Raw genomic sequence first — 19,551 nt, 5'->3', positions numbered from 1 at the left:
TCCAATGGATGTGCGGCGTCTTCATTTATTACTGATGTGTTTTTGTCGATGGAGACCATTTTCCTACCTCGTTTATTCAAACCAGTGGTACACATTAGGGGCGATGGAGGGCTAGATGGCTCAGTGGTTAGAGCGCAAGCGCAGTGACCGGAAGGTCTGTGGTTCGGACCCGACCCCTCTGCATCTCGACTTCTCCTGTCTAGGCTTGGACATCCTGGCACTATCCCAGCCCTCGTGCTTGTGCCGGGTAGCATGGCAGCTAGGCACTGAGCTGGAAGATTTTTTTCAATTTTGAGCGATACTGCACTGTCGTAGCTTTCTCAAACTTAACCGGATCGGTGTTGCTCAATGAGGTGATCGAGTTCAAGTACTGACTGACGTTGATGTAAATTTTGGAACAAGGTCTCCTCAAAGGAATGCGGCCGGTAGGGGGCTCTTCTGGATTGTTCTGCGAGCTTTGTCATGATGGCGTCTTTCCTCAGAAGACTGATATTTCAGTTTAAATAATCAGTAGGTGACGCGACAGTAGTAACTGTATTGTCAGGCGCTACTCTAGTCGTCAACAAGTGTCACATCCTTGTGGCAATAAATAACAAATAAAGGGGATAGTCGTTCAACTGTAACACCCTTTCGCTGCCTAGCTGCCATGCCACCTGAAGGAAGCACGAGGACTGAAATACTGCCAGTGTGTTCAAGCCTAGACAGAAGAAGTCGAGAAGAAGAAGTTGGGTTCGAACCACGAACCTTGCGTTCAATGAATTCGTGCTTTAAGCGTTCAGCCATCTCGCCCCTACATCCTTATATAGTGAAACCGTTTGGACGGAATGGGATGCATATGAAACGTTCAGGACCAGGTACGGTGGGGAACACCACAATTAATGTGTTTTGATAGTTGCTGTCCATTAGGTGTTTCGGCCAGGTTCATCATGTCTCATTTACGTGTATTCGCTTTGATGTTCAGTTCTCTTCGGCTTTTGTTCTTTTCGTCCATTTTTTCTGGTTGCACTGCGCTGTTGTATCCTCTCACATCCACAAATATTTTCTACTTTCGACTGCCAGGTTGGTGGAATAGAGGAGTATGCCATTGCTGAAGCCGTCAAGTCAGGTCGAATTCGCAAACCGGTAGTCGCTTGGTGTATCGGAACATGTGCTCAACTTCTCGCCGGATCTGCGGAGAGCATTCAGTTCGGACATGCTGGTGCTTGTGCCAACTCGATTCGTGAAACAGCCACAGCGAAAAATGCCGCATTGTCCGCTGCGGGTGTTCATGTGCCCTCCAGTTTTGATAACCTTGATGCAGTCATAAGGTCAGTGTTGAAAATTTATTCCTATTGGTGTTTGGGTCAGATTCCTCATATTCCTGTCCTTTTCTTTGGAAATCACACAAATCGCCAACATGTCCTAAAATAAACTACTCACAAGGTTGCTGAAAACTCCTCAGCATATAAGTACCAGCATGTATCGCTGGTGTATGCTTTGAAGTTAAGGACGATGGTGTCATTGAAACCCAAGAATATTGCTTTGGGCGTAGCGAGAGGGCTCAGTAGTTAAAGAGCAGATTTACTGATCGGAAGGTCCGTGGTTTGAACCCGACCTTTGCATCTCGACTTCCCCTGTCTAGGCTTCGGTAACCTGGCCGTATCCCAGCCCTCCTTCGGGTGGCATGTCAGCTGGACACTGAAAGGATGTTACAGCTGAACGAGATTCTGCCTCATTACCATGCTTCTACTCGGATATGGGTTCCTGTATTCTCATCTCTCACAAGAAAGCCAACAAACTGAGATTGCTCTCCATCTTTCAGTTGCCCACATCCGTCACCTCACAAGTGCTTTTCCGAGGGGAATTCATTAATCGTCGCATGGGGTTGACTATGTTGATGCTTGTACAAGCAACTTCTGCCGTTTTACTGCACACTAAGCTGCGACAAATCTGTCTTGGGTCCCCGCTCTCATGTTGCTTGTACATGCGTTCTCGCCACTTTTTATTTCTGAATTTAATATGTTCCACGTTTTTGTAAAGTCACATAAATACCCCATTGCTTGCTGTTGCTTTCTCACAGACAAGTATTCGATAATCTGGTGCAATCTGGCAAATGGGCTCCAAAACCGGACACAAAACCCCGTCCTGTCCCTCTGGACTATTCTTGGGCAAAGGTAATTGTTTGTCCTTTTTCAAGTAGATGAGAATGTGATTAGTCTTTCAATGTCTTCGATTTAGCATGTCTGCTCCATCAAAAGAGTTCGAAAGTGGATCTGGACAGACAATTTTTTTCACCCCGTTCTTGGACTCTTACGTAGGCTCTCGCACTTATGCGGGATCTGACTCGTCTTGATCTTCAATCTGAACACCTGAACAATCCAGAACCAAATACGGTCCCCAATCTTGAGTCTGTTTCATCACCCACAAAGACGAACATTCGAAGACTTTGCAAAGAGAGGCTATTAACGCTTTGGAAAGTGATGCAACTGGTTTCACGAGACAAGATTAGCTTGCTATATAGTCGTGTAAAACTGCGATTCCCTTCTTGTTCAAGGTTTTCTAGCTCTGACGAATTCGTATGTGACTACAGTTCAACCTTGCTTATCTCAGACTAATATTTCACGGTGTTGCTCCGATCACAATTTTGGATTCTTATCCCGTTTATTATTTTCCTTCTGACCGAAAGGTCGATGGGTCACGGAGAATCGATGTTTAAACAAAAGCCCTGTACGTTCATTGATTTTCCCGGATGTTTTATCTTGTTTTCAGTGCTTCTTGATTATGTCTTCCCTTGTCGCATGTCAATTGCTTGTTTGTTGTTTTCCAGTAAAAAGTGTGTTTTTCGCCAAATGTTGAGTTGACTCGCAGGATTCATTTTGTTCCCAACGAGATGCCTTTGTCTCGTACAGAGAGAGCGCTGGTGAGCTGGATGGATTAACGCAATTGATTGGCAAAGCGAAGAACTTGATTTCACCGTTTTCGTTCCCTTGTGTCATCCAAAAATAATCGTGGGTCAGGAGTTAGTCTACGCTTCAAAAAGCTAGATGGATGACCACAGCTCGTTTCAATATGAGTTTAATTTGGCCTTGTAACTATTCTCATGTGGATACCGCTGCTACCACAGTTGAAACGATCCAACCCATTGCTTTCCCGTCTAGCCAACTGGTGTAAGTGAGAACTAGGGTCCAGCTGTCACTTGATTCAGCAAAATATTTGGTCGCTTTGAGAAACGTTCATCAAATAGACCGGTTTCATGAACATTATTTTCACTTGGATCTTTTGGAGTAGTGAAATATACTTCATCAAAGTCATGGGTACCAGGTTACCGTTCAGCCCTAGCACTCTTTCGGTGCCTAGCTGCCATGCACGAGGGCTGGGATACTGCCAATTTGTTAAAGCCTAGACAGAGAAAGTCGAGAGGCAGAGGTCTGGGTCGAACCACGGACCTGCAGTTCAGTGCGCTCACGCTCTAACCACGTAGCCACCATGTACATAATCTGACAGCCAATTAATGTTCGTTTTGGCTCCATTTCGATGGCGTGGAATCATATGTACTTCAAAGACAAATAAGTACAAACTATGACATCACATCACGAACCGAAGGCTTCTATTGTACACCTGCCTGCGGTGGGGTCTTCCCGCCCTATGGATGGGGTTTATATGATTTCCTCGAAAGTGGCCGGAATCCCTGCAGTGGTACTTAGTACGACTATCCACAGTTTGTCTGACGTATACTGGACTTGTTTTGGTGAGCATGGTAACCCACTGACAACGTCTTACTCCACTAGGAAGGTCAGATCTGTTTACTCGAATTCCGTTCGAAGGTGTGGGTGCTTTCATCTCTCTTTACATTTCGTCCAATGGCACTTTGACTAGTCTCCATTCCTCCGCGTTTCCGGTTTCACTTGCTGCTGTTGTACTATCCGCCTATGGCAGTGATATTTCAAAGGCATTTCGCAACAGTTTTCCCAAATTAAATGGAGAGGAACCTAGTGAGCCAAAGACCCGTAGGCAGGGCGGCTCACGAAGAACTCGACCAAAATGACAAGCGGCACGCACCAAAGAATACTGTCCACGGTGCTCCACGACCGTGAACCAATCATTGCTAGCTGTGTTGTGTGATGTGAAGCTGATGGGGTTGCCACATCCGAGTCTGTGTTGGCGTTGGGCTCTCCGTGGATTACAACCTATTCGATGTGTGCTACATAGGGCATTTTGTTTTCTGAAAGGGACCTTATCCTTTCAGCATCCATTTAGCGTTTGGCAAGAGTGTGGGCTGCGTTTCTGTTATGGAGCCAAGTGTTGCCATGATCACTCGATACGTGGCAGTCACCTAAAGGTTCTTGAGTCGCACTGGTTTGTCCAGTCGCCTTCTTGCGTCTCTGTTTGGGCATTCGAATGGTTTTGCGGAAGCAATTCTCATCTTTCTATGCCAATCCATATTTTTTATTTCTCAAACTGATTGACAGTTGCGGCTTCTCCGAAGCCTCGCGCGTTCCCCATGGATGATTAGTTAGCTCACTTTGCTAATTGGTGACGCTTCTCCTAGTCTCCTTGCAATCGTATGCTTGATTCTCCTTCGAATATCTCGATGTTAGTTGATTCTTCTTTTCGGATTGTGAGGAAATTCGGCTTTTTCAAATACCCGCCTGATTCTATCGTCTGTTCACTGGATGGGTGTTACTGGGTTATGATTTTGTTTCAAACTTTCTAGGAACTTGGACTTATCCGTCGTCCGGCTGCATTTACCTCAACCATCTGTGATGATCGTGGCTCGGAGTTGCTGTTCGCCGGTATTCCGATCAGTCAAGTCATTACCGAGGATCTGGGAATCGGTGGTGTCCTCGGTTTGCTGTGGTTCAAACGGAGGTATGCGATCTAGTAAATGAAACCCGGTTCTACTCTTAAACACCTAAGTAGCATGTCACAATGCTCGAGCATAAGGGCGGAGTTTCTTACTGTAGAAGAACGGGTCGTGCATGTCAAGTTTGAGCTGGAAATGGTTGAGGAACGAGATTCTTATTGGAATCTGAGTTTTCAGCCGCTCTTATCTAAGTTTGCACAGCCTGTTAGGATCTTTGTCTGATTGCTTTCGTTGGATTGCTTGGCAACTATTCAACAAACTGGTCCCATATTTGAACTATGCGGCTGGAGAAATCCAGTTTCCTTGTTGAAGGCGTGATGCTTTTGAAAAAACCCAGCCAACTCCGGAAAATCTTATTCTTGTTGTCTGTGGGACGTAAGGTCATACACTCGCCTCGCTGTTATCACTGCGGCATCATGATCACTGCTGCAGAAGTTCTCACATCTCGGATGGTTGGATGGTAGCTAGCCACTAACCTGCAATATCAGAAAATTCTTCTGGCTCAAGTGTAGCTCCGGCAGCTTTCGTGACTACTTGGAGCTCGGCTCCGTATTCTGTTGGGAACTAACTAACTAATAATCAAGGTAACCCTGGGTTCCCAACGGACTACTTGAGTGCAGTCTTACTGGCAGGAAATGGATAAATATCAGCACATCCTTTAAGAGTGACATTTTAGAATATGTTCAGAAAGCCACTGGCAATATCTTCGGGCATTTTTCTCGCCGCCAAACAACGTTCTTTTTTACAGGAATTAGCGCTTGAGGTTTCTTTTGTCGCCGGGGCTTCGTTGTATGTAATTTCCCCCTAATCATTAACTCTTCGTTTGGTTGATTGTTGCTCTCAGTGCGGCCAGATACCATACTTTCGTACGCTAAAGTATTATGTGGACGCTTCTTTTGATTATTCGTGCGAACTACTAAGTAACTTGTCCCTACAGCGGCGTTCACCTTCCTTGAAAATGAATTCCCGTAGGTAGACCATCTGAAAGGGCAGCGTTCTCTCGGATTTCACTCTCACACTCAATGAACCTATAATGAGTGTCTCTTTAGAGGGCGATCTTTTCTAGATTGGGCAACATTATTCATTNCGCCTTCTTGAGTCTCTGTTTGGGCATTCGAATGATTTGCGGAAGCATTTCTCATCTTTCTATGCCAATCCATATTTTTTATTTCTCAAACTGATTGACAGTTGCGGCTTCTCCGAAGCCTCGCGCGTTCCCCATGGATGATTAGTTAGCTCACTTTGCTAATTGGTGACGCTTCTCCTAGTCTCCTTGCAATCGTATGCTTGATTCTCCTTCGAATATCTCGATGTTAGTTGATTCTTCTTTTCGGATTGTGAGGAAATTCGGCTTTTTCAAATACCCGCCTGATTCTATCGTCTGTTCACTGGATGGGTGTTACTGGGTTATGATTTTGTTCCAAACTTTCTAGGAACTTGGACTTATCCGTCGTCCGGCTGCATTTACCTCAACCATCTGTGATGATCGTGGCTCGGAGTTGCTGTTCGCCGGTATTCCGATCAGTCAAGTCATTACCGAGGATCTGGGAATCGGTGGTGTCCTCGGTTTGCTGTGGTTCAAACGGAGGTATGCGATCTAGTAAATGAAACCCGGTTCTACTCTTGAACACCTAAGTAGCATGTCACAATGCTCGAGCATAAGGGCGGAGTTTCTTACTGTAGAAGAACGGGTCGTGCATGTCAAGTTTGAGCTGGAAATGGTTGAGGAACGAGATTCTTATTGGAATCTGAGTTTTCAGCCGCTCTTATCTAAGTTTGCACAGCCTGTTAGAATCTTTGTCTGATTGCTTTCGTTGGATTGCTTGGCAAGTATTCAACAAACTGGTCCCATATTTGAACTATCCGGCTGGAGAAATCCAGTTTCCTTGTTGAAGGCGTGATGCTTTTGAAAAAACCCAGCCAACTCCGGAAAATCTTATTCTTGTTGTCTGTGGGACGTAAGGTCATACACTCGCCTCGCTGTTATCACTGCGGCATCATGATCACTGCTGCAGAAGTTCTCACATCTCGGATGGTTGGATGGTAGCTAGCCACTAACCTGCAATATCAGAAAATTCTTCTGGCTCAAGTGTAGCTCAGACAGCTTTCGTGACTACTTGGAGCTCGGCTCCGTATTCTGTTGGGAACTAACTAACTAATAATCAAGGTAACCCTGGGTTCCCAACGGACTACTTGAGTGCAGTCTTACTGGCAGGAAATGGATAAATATCAGCACATCCTTTAAGAGCGACATTTTAGAATATGTTCAGAAAGCCACTGGCAATATCTTCGGGCATTTTTCTCACCGCCAAACAACGTTCTCTTTTTACAGGAATTAGCGCTTGAGGTTTATTTTGTCGCCGGGGCTTCGTTGTATGTAATTTCCCCCTAATCATTAACTCTTCGTTTGGTTGATTGTTGCTCTCAGTGCGGCCAGATACCATACTTTCGTACGCTAAAGTATTATGTGGACGCTTCTTTTGATTATTCGTGCGAACTACTAAGTAACTTGTCCCTACAGCGGCGTTCACCTTCCTTGAAAATGAATTCCCGTAGGTAGACCATCTGAAAGGGCAGCGTTCTCTCTGATTTCACTCTCACACTCAATGAAACTATAATGGGTGTCTCTTTAGAGGGCGATCTTTTCTAGATTGGGCAACATTATTCATTCGGTCAGTCTTTTTCTGTGGTTATTTTCTATCGTGAATTCTGACATTGTTGAATTCTTGGTCGGCGTAACGTTGTATCCATCATCCACTGGTGTTAAACAAAGATTTATTACTTTTCAGGAGCGTACTACCTGATTACAGCGTTTATTAGTTTATTACTATCTTAATGTATGCGTAATCGATAAAAGCAGTGGTTCCATTAGTGTATCAACAACTAGTTAATTAGAACTTTTGACGCACACCCATGCGTTGAACGAACCGCCAACTACGACCAACTGTGGTCCGACCTAACCAAACTTTTTATCGGTTTGCAGCGCCTGTAGAATTGTAAGAACTTTCCTAGGCATTGTACTTCGGCTAGCAAATCGATGCAGCCATTGCGATGCCCTCCCAACAAGCCCGTAGGACAACTATCCTGGAAGCGCACTACTAGCCAGACTGACTGTAGCATCGCATTCTCAGGCAACAAGCAGAATATCCGGGATGGGACTTCGTTTTCTCCCTGTTGTCTGGATGACCAGACAAGCCGGGAATCTGCACTGGTTTCAGCTACTCTTTCCGCTCTAAAAACGTGTGCTGGTGAAAGTTGACGACACCCTGTTTGTGTTTTTCTTTTCAGATTGCCATCGTACATGGCCAAATTTCTTGAACTCTGCCTTGTAATCACAGCGGATCATGGACCTGCCGTTTCCGGAGCGTTGAACACAATCGTAACCGCACGTGCTGGAAAGGATTTGTTGTCCTGTCTAACTGCGGGACTTTTGACAATCGTACGTCTTTGTTCTCGTTTTGGTCGAAATCTTAGCATCTCATCTTACGTGCGATCCCATAGCCCAGGAAATTTTTAATCACTTATCATGGTTGTCGTTCTCTTTGTTGTATTTTGTCTGTTCGTTGTATGCTTACATTTCGTACCTCTGTTACTAAGCTTTCCCCCTATTTTGCTTACTGTTTATCACCTGCCTGGTCGCGTCCGATCAGATCAGTTCTGATCCATGTCGAACTGCACACCGATTGGTCTGTCGCTAATCCCTCAGGTCGCTAATGATCCGTTTTTACTTGATGACTAACGGGTGGTGAGGTCACTCAGTCGTTTGAGAGCAAATTTACTGACCGGAAGGCCCGTAGTTCGAACCTGACCTCCACCTCTCGACTTCCCCTGTCTAGACTTGGGCAACCTTGTGCTTCCTTCGGGTTGCGTGGTAGCTAGGCACCGAAAANAAAAGGTGTTAAGCTGAACGACTAACGATTGTTCGGAACGTTCCCTCTACATAACTGCTTGATCTCCTCAGTGAGAATGTGGCCTGTAACACAAAATCTGACATTCAAAACTACTCTATGCTGTGTGGACCTCGTCCGTGAGGCCCAGTTTGCTGGACGGAATCTAGAACAAGCACATTTGGGCCTGCTTTCTCGACTTCATCCAGTTTTCGTAACTTTTCTTATGCGGAATCACTTCGAAAAACGTAATGTTTAGACTTTTGAAGGTTCACATCCTATTGCGGCTGATGAACAGCCCTATTTCCGAACCTCCAGTTGGAGGAAATCTCTTCGGCTCAATTTTCATTGTGAAGTGGGGGTGCTGTAATACCTTCGTGCCACTGCTTTGATACGTCACTGGGGCGGTCTACATTACGTTACGTTCAGTACGTGTGACAGTTTTCTTCCACATAGTTTCCTTGAAAGCTGAAAGTATGCAACACCAGTGTTGCTATACAATGATCCTTGCCAGCGATTATCAACTATGGTACTTTCATCTTCCCTTATCCCTTTTTGGGGCGACCCGACGTTGTTGATGTCCCTAGCACCGCATATTTTGTTCGAGAACACATTTCTGCAAGCGAGTACAACTTGGGAGAATGATGTACAAGACGANTCAATTTTCATTGTGAAGTGGGGGTGCTGTAATACCTTCGTGCCACTGCTTTGATACGTCACTGGGGCGGTCTACATTACGTTACGTTCAGTACGTGTGACAGTTTTCTTCCACATAGTTTCCTTGAAAGCTGAAAGTATGCAACACCAGTGTTGCTATACAATGATCCTTGCCAGCGATTATCAACTATGGTACTTCATCTTCCCTTTATCCCTTTTTGGGGCGAACCGACGTCGTTGATGTCCCTAGTACCGCATATTTTGTTCGAGAACACATTTCTGCAAGCGAGTACAACTTGGGAGAATGATGTACAAGCCGCTAACTAGAATCGCCTTCTTGGCTATCGGGTTCACGAATGATCGCATGTTCCACCCACGGTAACTATCTTCTGTCGTTTGCCACTAAGCCCTTCCTGAGAGCTCCCGTACTCATCCGCTCGATTTCTCTATCCATTTGGCGTATCGACATCTAGCCGTTGTCAGATACCACATGGATGCACATGTCGTTAGCACCCTTGGAAAAGCACTTTTTGCAACAAATTTTCATCCTTTATAAATTTGACCGTGCAAAGTATGCCCAGTCATTTTGTCCAAAGAACCTACTCTTCTCCATTTCGGCTACGGTTTCTCAGCTAACCTTACACTCGTTTCTCCGTCCCGAACTTCACCCCGCTTAGCATGATTTGTCTTCCGTTACCGATTACAGGGTGATCGTTTTGGCGGTGCACTGGATGGAGCTGCCCGACAATTCGCCGCGGCTTTCGATGCCGGACTATCGCCTGCGGAATTCGTCGCGTCCGAGCGTAAAGCATCGCGTCTCATCATGGGGATCGGTCATCGCGTGAAGTCGATCACGAATCCGGACATGCGCGTGCATCTGTTGTCCGATTTCGTACATCAACACTTTCCAGCAACACCTCTGGTCGACTACGCGTTCGCCGTTGAAAAGGTTACCACATCAAAGGTGTGACGTCTTGTTTTTCTCCGCTGTTCTAAGTCTGGTTAGTGGCATACTCCATTGACCCCTAGGTTTGATAATGGCGTCTTATTTGACCCGGCAGCTCACACGTCATAGTATTGAGTTATCCTAATGACATAGGTCACCTTATTATTAGTTCAGGTGTCGGAGCACTTCCTTTCCCAAGTGTTTCATGTCTTGATTCTCTGAATTTCACGATTGATGTTCAGCGACCTCCATGACTGTCTGTTTTCAAGGTTTCTGTGCGATCCCGATAGAAGTTGGGTGATGTGTTTTCAAATAGTTTATCGGGAGCGAGATGGATCAAGTGGTTAGAGCGCTAATTCACTGACCGGAAGGTCCGTGGTGCGAACCCGACCTCTGCCTCTCGACTTCCCCTGTCTAGGCTTTGGTAGCTCTCGTGCCTCCTTTGGGTGGCATGGCAGCTAGTCACTGAAACGATGTTACAGCTAAACGATTTGAAGCAAATCGCAAACGACAGGGACTTTGGTGGTATCCCAGAATGGCTTGTTCGAAACGCTGAAAGTGTAGCATTTCGGCCTCGGGTTGTTGAAGACCTTTCTGTGGGCTAACCCCAGAGGAATACGTACTTGACTTATCTGAAAGTCCAAGATAAGATTCGCTCTATTGATATTACTTTACTTGCACCTCTTTTATGACAGGCAAAACGATGAACCGCACTTAAGACTAGCTTAGCTCCCTGTCACCGTTTGTACAGCTGTGAACGACACTTGTTCGCTCACCGGCGGCACACCGGTGCATCCCTTCATCGGCACCGTCTGTTTTGAGAATTTTCGTTATTCCAGGGTGCTGAAATAAGAAATCCGACTTATTGACAAGCCGTTCTTCCAACCTTTAAACGAAATTCCGGTGCCCGCATCGAAATATACTGCAGGATAGACGCCACCTCCCGCGATTGTCGTGAGACTTATCTGCCGTAAGAGTTTGCGTTTCGTTTGAAGCAGATGTGAGCGCGTTTGGCACTAGCCGTATCTGTTGGGCTGCCACTGCCTCGTGCAAGCTTACGGAACCACACATGCTGCTGGCATGTAGAGGTAGACATCTAAAGTGGTTTATCATGCCACTATCGTTCAGCTGTAGCCTAGCTGCCATGCCACACGAAGGAGGCACGAGGGCTGGGATACTGCCAGCCTAGACAGGGGAAGTCGAGAGGCGGAGGTCGGATTCGAACCACGGTCTGTAAATTCTCACTCTAACCACTTGGTCCATCTCGCTCCATGCCAATATCGAATGGTTGAAGTCAGGAGCGGGTTTTAAGTGACCGAAACTCCTCTGTGGATTGACCAGTAGCCGTACATTTTGTGTGTTGGGCTATTTTCCGGATTTGCATGGTGAATTTTCAGTAGGATTCTAGGCTTTGCTGCCGTCTGACAAAGAGTATGATAACAAAACCAGAGTAGTGCTGTTATCCACAAAGTTGGAACACGGTTTGGTTCAAACCCGACTTCAAGTTAATAGTGCCACGTGACCGTGCTCATAAAATCAGTGTAAACTGTTGACGGCCCACTACCGGTTTGTCCTTTGTTGGAACTCATTAGGGAGGCGTGGTCCCTGAGTTTTCTTCAACCTTGTGTTCCACTTGAACCCAAATTGTACGCAGTTGGCGAAATGTTCATTTGCAAACTAAGATAGTGTTAAAGAGAGACTTGATTCAACTCCAGCAGTCTTTCGTTCTACACAAAGACCGCTTCATGTTTCAGTTGGAATGATATCTAAGGTGTGGATATCTTAAGTATCTAACCGATTCAACCATGAGGCGGCCTCTATGCAACACATTCATTTGATTAAACTGGGATTTATTCGAGTATCCCCCTTAAAACCAACCCAGTTTGCAATTGGTTGTATTTTGCCACTTGCTTACAGTTGGAACTCATTTATGACACGGTATCCTGGTTGGTCCTTGTAAGGTCTGGATCGATAGTGGTTTATACTTGAATTTCATCGTCGTTGAGTAGTATCGTGTGGCGGCAAATACTTAAATGTCTTGAATATTGTCCCAACTGATACATTCGACAAAAGTACATTACGGATGAAAGATTCAGTTATGTCTTCCATCAACTGAATTTGCAAAGGAGTGTTTGCCTTCACAACGAGTGATCATGTACGTTAACAGACCTTGAATCATAGTTCGTTTCATCTTGTCACGTCATCAGAACCTATGGGGTCTTTACTGAGCAGTCAGCCACCAGTACTTTGTTCTTGTGTCAGAACCACCCACTCTGTTCCGTTTGCTTCTCTGTTTATGAGCTCGCATTTTTCTGCATTTCTCGCCTTCATCAGCGACCTAACCTTATCCTCAATGTGGACGGAATGATTGGTGTGGCTATGGTAGATCTTCTGCGCCATTCCGGGCTATTTACTCGGTCAGTCCCCCATTTTATCACTGTATTCTATCTTGTTTGGTTTTGGACATGTTCTCTGGCTTGGCGCAGTTACTGAGACCTCAAAATGACGACAATACCTGTCAGCGAAAAACACTCAAAAAACGGGAGATTCGAAGATATCTAGTATTCTATAGATAGTGTGTCCCGAAGAAAAAAGGGCTCCCAAGAAAGTATCGTCTCCCAAAAGGAACTGATTGCCAAAGTTAAAAAAAATGTATTTTTTATGAGCATCCTATCCGATAATAAAAACTTATAATGTATGCTAATACGGTGATACAGCGTGTGAAAGGTTAATAAGGCTACCCTTTTTCACGGTTAATCATCTCGTGTTCAAAATTAGGACACTGGAATTCTGGACATACCATCAGAATTGCTTCTTCGTTGCATTTAAGGTCAATTTCGATGCGTGTGTAATTCTGAAAAGATCATATTTCGCGCTGAGGTATTGCAGAGCGTTATTGAATCAATCGATCACTGTCCCGACATGTACTGTGGTCAAACGTTACCACAGCGGTGCAATTGATCGTGATTTTTGCTATAAGTGCTAAGTTCTGGTCTCAATACGAGCAACATGCTAGCTCAATTGAGCTAATTATAGTCCAATGCTCGTTGCTATCATTTGTTTGTGGTGAAATTATGTCTCCGGAGTTGCTTAACTAGGTACTGCTACGAAGTTTGCTTGGCGGGAATTTCGATGGCAAAGCACAGCTCAAAGAAAATCGTTTAGTTGCCGAGACGTCTGTAGGGTATTGTGAAGCGGGAATCTCTCCGGGCGAGAACAAGTGCCTCGGATACAAACTGATTTTGCCAACTAACTTTCGAGGACATCTTGAAAATGCTCTGACGACCTCTGTGTTTGTAACACAGAAACGCATCCCTGACTAGATTCAAACAGATACAGGATATCACTTTATGGAAAGATGCGATGCTCCGGAGTAGCTTGGACAGTCCAAACGACTGGTTTCTCCATTTGCATAGCACGAGAAGAAAAGAGTATATTCTCAATAGCGGGAGTTACAACGGAGTGTCTTTTCTGGTTTGGAATTCCATTTGTGGTGAGGTGGCGAGATGGCCCAAGTGGTTAGAGCGCGAATTTACTGACCGGAAGGTTCGTGGTTCGAATCCGACCTCCGCCACTCGACTTCCCCTGTCTAGGCTTGGGCAACGTGGCAGTATCCTAGCCCTCGTGCTTCCTTCGGGTGGCATGGCAGCTAGGCACTGGAAGGGTGCTACAGCTGAACCCTTTCTTTCTTTCTTTCTTTCTGTGGTGAAACGGTCTCTCCTATGCGATGATGCCCAACGGCTACCTCTGAACGACCAGCAAGAAGACTGATCCACTAAAACTAACTGACAAGACCCGAAATATTTGTTTTCCATATATGGTCGTCAAATTCACAAACCGCATGTAACAAAAAGTTCACTTGATACCATATATCTACTACCGACGAAACTTTTATATAATTTATTGACGCAAGCGGTACAGAACATGGGATTATCTGGAATACGCGACTTTGTGCGTTTAGTGTGAACTGGCCACAGTGGCGTTTTGCATCTGTTCGTCGTTCCAGGAGTTGTGTTGCTAATCTGAGTGGTCTGCGTTCTACCGGAGCGATGGAAATTACGAAAAACAGCTGGGCTGTACAGCAGTTCGTAAAATGTGCAGGGAGAGTGAAACACTTTGAAGTATTACCCTGTATTCTAGTGTGGAACAACCCGTACGGACCTATGTGTCTCCTTCTAACGTATGAGTGACATCATCCAACTAAATCCAGTGTGATTTAGGTTCAGGGTACTTTGGAGAATACGCGTGTGACAAAGTGAACAGTAGCGGAAAATTTTCTGTATAGAGATGTCACCTCCTAAAACCCAGAAGCACTGTACATCTGTTTCATCCTTATTGGGAATCATCAGCAGTGTGCATCTCACGAAACTCCAGAGAGTTTTGAACCCTCGACACCTAGGTTATATGTTTGACTACTTAGGTGTTCAGCCATGAGCGGCTACGGCAGTGCAGTTAGATTGCACCCAAACAGGATATAGTGCTATTTATCGTCCAATCAAGGAAACCACATCACGTGGTCACGAAGTGATTGACTGGCTTTCCGAGTGACGGCTTCCCGTATGGAATTTCCATTCACCGGGTGAATTTTATTCTCCCTCTGAGCTGCTTACTGGTCTTTGGTAGTTTGAGGAGATTCGGGACTTTTCAGTGGAAATTTTATCTTGTAAATGAGGCCAACTTGTGCTTAAAAGCCGAGACGTGATATACAGCTACGTCATCTCTATTGGAGAGTGTTCATCCCACGAATCTTCAGTCCGATTCCACTAGTAGTTCTAGACCGAACCATTCGGCCACGAGCGGCAGCTAGTGGGCAGCGATCAACTCGCACTTGAACAGTTTCGACAACTTATACTACTTGAACATACTAGCGCTACTGAAGAAACAGGAACAAAGGGTGCGAAGTATCAAGTGCTAAATGTGTACCGCAGACCCAAAAGACGCTTCTTTCATTCAATGTGTGCGCTCCGAAGCCAGTTGGGGTACATCCTGCAGCTCGTTTCTCAGGCCGAAAATTTATCTGTCTTGCTTCAGGACGAGTTTCACAATGGTGAAATCTGTTCATCGCTGAGTTTAGCCAACTGGTAAATCGTTCGCTGTTCTACTACGAATAAACTACCTTTTAAAGTGGTCCCATACTCCCTATCAAGCCTTGTATCAATAGCTTTCTAAGTTCTTGATTGTTTACATGTACCTTCTCATACAATCTTTCCCTTACCTCCCAACCGGTGTTCGTATTGGGTTCCCAAACGTTAGCCAAGAGGCGGAGGAGTATGTGAACATCGGTACACTCAATGGTCTGTTCGTTCTTGGTAGAAGCATCGGATTTATTGGTAAGTTGTACTGGTCTTTGCAACGAGTGTTTCCACTTGACCAATCTGTCGACCTGATGTACTATCCTACACAATAATCTGCGAACTAATAATGATAAAGTCGTCCAGCTGTAACACCCTTCCGGTGCTTAGCTGCCATGCTACCCGAAGAAAGCACGAGGGCTGGGATACTACCAAGTTGTCCAAGCCTAGACAGGGGAACTCGAGAGGTCGAAGTCGGGTTCGAACCACGGACCTGCAGGCTCTAATCACGGAGCAATCTCGCCCCACTAATAATATTAATATTAATAATAGCGATGAAAATAAAATAGTCAGGTGGTGTTTCCCTCGGGATTCTCCTTACTCCGAAAGTTGTCGGTTATTGGTGTTCATTTTCACCCAACTAGCTTAGCTAGAACTCAAACTGGACACTTTGGCCAACGAGTGTTCAGTTAAGCCTAACATGAGTTTCGTTCGGGGATTTCCCAGGGCGAAAAACGATTATGAGTATCACGGCAAAAGTAGCACAAATTCGTGAAACCTGATAATGGATGGACGCCCGCGCAATCGGTCCTCGACAGGTCTGAGTGACTCCGGACTCATTCAAATAACAAAAACTAAAATTGAAGTGAGAAGCTACGGGTAAACTACCGAGAATTGTCCGCAACATCTCTACGACAGCTTCGCTAATAGAATACAAAACAAAGTGCTCCAGCTTATCAATGGTGAAACATTTTAGTGGATAGAGAGAGAGAGAGAGAGAGGAAAACACTCATTTGGAAACCAATTTGGTTTCGCGGGAGACTCACTTGGAACCCAGCTGAATCTCTTGCTCATGCATCGCGACATCTCGAATATCGTGCACGAGGCGGCCCGGCGCAGCACATTCCGTTGCTTAAAAACACCTGGGTTCCAGCAGACCTTTTTTCGTGATAGTTACAAATGGCATTGTCACTATGATATTTCAGATGTGGGGGTAGGTCAGCCAGAAATTATCTCCTCCGAGGTTCGGAGAGATCCTTTTTTCTCGCAAGGTGGTGAAACGCATTCCGTGCCGTCAAAATATACTCGCATCAGCGTTTCTATAGTCCATACCTGAGGTATAAAATCTTTTTGCCTCCCATATACGTTCAAACTGCTTCCACTGTTTCGCAGTTGGGCTCAATCACTTTCTCAAAAGACGTTCGTTTTCGGAATCTCATTTGTATCACGAAGGCGATTTACATGCTTTGAGGTGGTGGTGACACGGGAAAGTTTTTTTCACAAGCGCTGTACTGTAGTACCCGAATCAGTGAGTCTATTTAACCGAATTCGCCTCTCCTTTGGCCAGTCTGCTTCCGGTCTTGGATCGATTCCTTACTAAACACTCCCAAGCGCAAAGTTCTTGTCACGTTTCGCATCTTAACCGAATTGCCTCTCCTTTGGCCAGTCTGCTTCCGGTCTTGGATCGATTCCCTACTAAACACTCCCAAGCGCAAAGTTCTTGTCACGTTTCGCATCTGTTGAATCCCACCACTGGTTCATATCCTTGTCTACAATCCGGCTTTACACTCCGGTCGTGTGGCATGGGAGTCGAGCTCATTACCATCGCTAACTAGCGCACGTTGGACTCCAGTGAATCGTGAAGGGCCAACACGTCTATGTGTAGACGCTGTGTGTGTGTGTGTGATTTTGCATAGGCTTGGACAACCTGGTAGTGTCTCAACCCTCGTGTTTCCATCGGGCTGAATGGCAACTAGGCACCGAATGTTACAGCTGAACGACGACGAATCAAATCTAAAGGGCGATCAGGATTCAAGGTGCTTGACAGGTACAGGAGAATAGCATTGAAGGCAACGGATGAGCAAACGCTCAGTTGGGTGACTTATTCTGTGGCCTAGGGGACGTTTGCGCTAGGAAAAATCTATTCAATCGTTCTCTGTTAACGAGCCTGTCGATTTCTAGACAGTATGGGTTCACTATGTAAATATGAGTTGAAACATTTCATCAACACGTCAAAATGAATGCGCTTAAGCCGTACTTTTACTTCCAAAAGTGCTTAGCAATGCTGGTACTCAGCATTCAGTTGAGTACATCTTATGAGGTCTCAGCTCTTTCCAAGTGCCATGGTGGGGGTAATGGCAGGGACCTCACCAATGTTGAGGGACGAAACCGTGTGTGGCTTGTCTAGGGAAGTTCTGGGAAGCAAGAAAATCTATCGATGCATCGTCTATCCTACTCGTAAACAGTCACTCTGGACAAGCCGGGAGTTTATACATTGTGGTGTGTTTTTCTAACGCATTTCAAATGAGCTTCGGCTCTCTGAGAACAAAAATTCTGCTTTTTCGTCCCGCTACCAAGCTGCATGCTCATTTGAATGTCTCGTGATGAGTGTATTAAGGTGGTTTTAACTAGAGACTGTTGGTGTCTTACGGCGGTTTCGATTTTATTCAAAAGAATTCTTTCTGTAGGGTGGATGCCTGAAGCGCTTTGTCCTAGTGCTCAATCTGCAAAGGGCTAAGGCGAAGCCGATTGCTTCTGCTGAAATTTGAAGTTTGTCATACTCACAAACGTTAAACGGAGACTAACAGCCGTTCCGGACCATGACTTTTCGAGCGTGCAACTCAAAAATAGCTCTCAGACTTCAAGGCTCTGATCTCTCTGCAGCCGATGTCATCTGTAAATCGCCTCCGGTTGCTCTGTCTGTCGATATGTGCGCCCAATTAACTTGGTGCTTAGCATCCCCGATTGTGAGGCGTCAGTTAACTTCCGGACAGTCATCCATTGTTCCTCAGAAATTGTTTGCTTCCGTATGGCACTACAACCTTGTTGAGGAAACACTAACTACCGAGCGGGATATACGGTTTCTCTCAAGCGTTCTACTGTTAACTCGACACGTTTCGCTGTGGTCATACTCGAAGGTAGAACCGCTGCAGTGAATTCGTTTGAGGTCATTTGGGAGAAGTCTTTTCCGTATTACTTTTCGCTAATTTACTTAAGCATTTTTAGGTTCTGCATTCTCTTAATTACGTGTTTTGATTTCTATCCACCCCCCCCCCACAAAAAACACGGCATTACCTCCCAAAAAAAAAACAGGGCATTATCTTGATCAAAAGCGACTTCATCAAGGCCTATATCGTCATCCTTGGGAAGATATATCCTACGTTATTCCGGAATTATCTGCAGATAATAATGACCACAAGGAGAATTCAAACTGAGTTTTGTCTCGTCCTCCCCGGAGCAATACTGGAATCGTGCAAACTAGTTCAGTCCAGTCATCATTTGGCGTCTCGGCAAAATCTTATCCCCCTTGTGCTCCTTCTCATTTATCTGTGGTTGTGCTAGCCTCCTCCCCGCGCGGAGCAGGTAGTTTTCGGTTGTGATCTTTGCAGAATTAGTTTATGCCCAAACCTTTGGCGGCATTTGTTTTCTTAGTCCACATTCCGTCGACGATGTTGGCATATTTATACCGCAATCACTTATTACACATTCATGTCATGATCATCGGTTGACCTTCTTTCGATGATCGGATGGGGACTACGACCGGGGCGCGGAAACGCGGCGGAGGAAGAGTGGGACTAACGGTAGTTGTGCTGGTGAATTCCGCTCGCTTCCTGGGCGCTCCGGTTTCGCACAAGTCTTTAGGAAGCAGAGCGCAGCGCTAGATAAGGAGCGGAGTAATAAGCAGTGCCATCATCGGAAAATGCTATGTTGGAAACGACAAGTCAGCGGGAAATGTCGCTCTGAGGTGAAGAATGAAGCTAGTCCTCGGTCGTTCAGCTGTAGTACCCTTCCGGTGCCTAGCTGCCATGCCACCCGAAGGAAGCACGAGGGCTGGGATACTCATCACTAAAAACAGCAACATCAGTGTTAGTACTGATGCTTCACTGCCGTACTAACATAAGGCGCGTCTAGTTATATATATATATA

General features: G+C 45.5%; 1 protein-coding gene across 1 annotated transcript in view; it reads left to right on the top strand.

The window, feature by feature from the left end:
• T265_05322 (hypothetical protein) overlaps positions 1 to 19,474 on the top strand; it is a gene marked incomplete at both ends in the record, with an annotated part of 70,955 nt that extends 51,481 nt beyond the window's left edge. Inside the window, 8 exons of the mRNA XM_009170305.1 lie at positions 1,060 to 1,307; positions 2,060 to 2,153; positions 6,277 to 6,431; positions 8,132 to 8,282; positions 10,094 to 10,351; positions 12,668 to 12,750; positions 15,587 to 15,663; positions 19,287 to 19,474. The remainder of the gene's footprint in view (positions 1 to 1,059; positions 1,308 to 2,059; positions 2,154 to 6,276; positions 6,432 to 8,131; positions 8,283 to 10,093; positions 10,352 to 12,667; positions 12,751 to 15,586; positions 15,664 to 19,286) is intronic.
• Between the last annotated feature and the right edge of the window lie 77 nt (positions 19,475 to 19,551).

The sequence above is a fragment of the Opisthorchis viverrini genome (assembly GCF_000715545.1).
Source record: "Opisthorchis viverrini unplaced genomic scaffold opera_v5_98, whole genome shotgun sequence".
NCBI classification, from domain to species: Eukaryota; Metazoa; Platyhelminthes; class Trematoda; order Opisthorchiida; family Opisthorchiidae; genus Opisthorchis; species Opisthorchis viverrini.
The sequence above is the reverse complement of the archived record's forward strand: the minus strand, read 5'-3'. Positions and strand labels throughout refer to the sequence as shown.